The 1202-nt window shown below is 31.4% G+C and overlaps 1 pseudogene; it reads right to left on the bottom strand.

Annotated features, from left to right (window-relative positions):
- Positions 1 to 606: 606 nt before the first annotated feature.
- Positions 607 to 707, bottom strand: LOC123613743 (U6 spliceosomal RNA; annotated as a pseudogene).
- Positions 708 to 1202: the final 495 nt, after the last annotated feature.

Genomic DNA, 1202 nt, shown 5'->3' with positions numbered 1-1202 from the left:
ACCTTCTGTAGATGAATCAGTTTCCCCAGACTCTGTTTCTAGCCAACAACCTGTCTCATTCTCCTCAGTACTGAATAGGACACAGTTATGTCTAATTAAGACAGAAATATAAACATTCTTTTCTTGCCAAATATATAACTATGAGAAACATAACTAAGTAAAATCTGAATTTGGAAACTATATCATGTGAGTTCTTTAAAGGCATTTTTCTTTAGGTTTTTATATTCTTCAAGGAACAAATCAGGATAATAAAAAATTTTAAGAATTTTATCGTGATCATTTCTAATGTGCCAGAAAAAATGTACATTGATATTCTGTATTATTTTTTATTTTCTGCTTTGAAAAGCTTATTTTTGAGTATAGGAAGTACGTGATCATCTGTTTTGGAGAAACATGACTTAGAAAAATGAAATTTTCAGATAACCCAAAGATTGGATTTACTCTAGTACTTTAAATGTTAGCCTCTATCAAACATTTGATTTAAGCTTTTGGATTTTTAAAAAAATTCTCTTGCCCTCTTCTATGAAAACTGTTTGTAGATTTTAGGTTTTCTATATGGGACCTGTCACAATGTAACTGCTAATCAATCTTTTTTTTTTTTTTTTTTTAAATATAGAACGCTTCAGGAATTTGCATGTCATCCTCGTGCAGGGGCCATGCTAAACTTCTCTGTGTAATTTTAGTCTCTGTGCTGCCTAAGGAAGCACAACTTTTGGAATTTTTTGTTTATCTTTTGTGGAGACATAGAGATAGAAGTTTTCAAAAGCCTGACATCCACAGGAAAACAGAAGGAATAAGAAGACAGCTTTAAATCATCTAAAGATAAAATAAGTCCTGATGTTAACTCTGATGAACTATACTTCATTGAGTAATGACTCAAACCTTTTAGGAGAGAGATTTGGAAGAATGGCTAGTCTGGTAGTGTTCTAATGACAATGAAATTGCTGGTCAATAGAGGGAAGACATTTAAGCAGATGGCAGGTATTCATTTTTAATTCTATATTAAGCAGTAGAGTTAGAGCAGTGAGAAATAGATAAAAGGCCCCTAGACCTTTAGGTTAAACAAATGTCATGAGAGAATTTTCTTAAATTACATAAATTATAAAGTTACATTAGTCTTTCTTCATCCTGCTCTCACAAAGTATCGTCCAAGTCTTTCACAATTTTAAAAACCAAAGTTTCTTTGCTTATATGATAACATT

This window comes from Camelus bactrianus, chromosome 5 (assembly GCF_048773025.1).
Source record: "Camelus bactrianus isolate YW-2024 breed Bactrian camel chromosome 5, ASM4877302v1, whole genome shotgun sequence".
In the NCBI taxonomy this organism is placed as follows: domain Eukaryota; kingdom Metazoa; phylum Chordata; class Mammalia; order Artiodactyla; family Camelidae; genus Camelus; species Camelus bactrianus.
The sequence above is the reverse complement of the archived record's forward strand: the minus strand, read 5'-3'. Positions and strand labels throughout refer to the sequence as shown.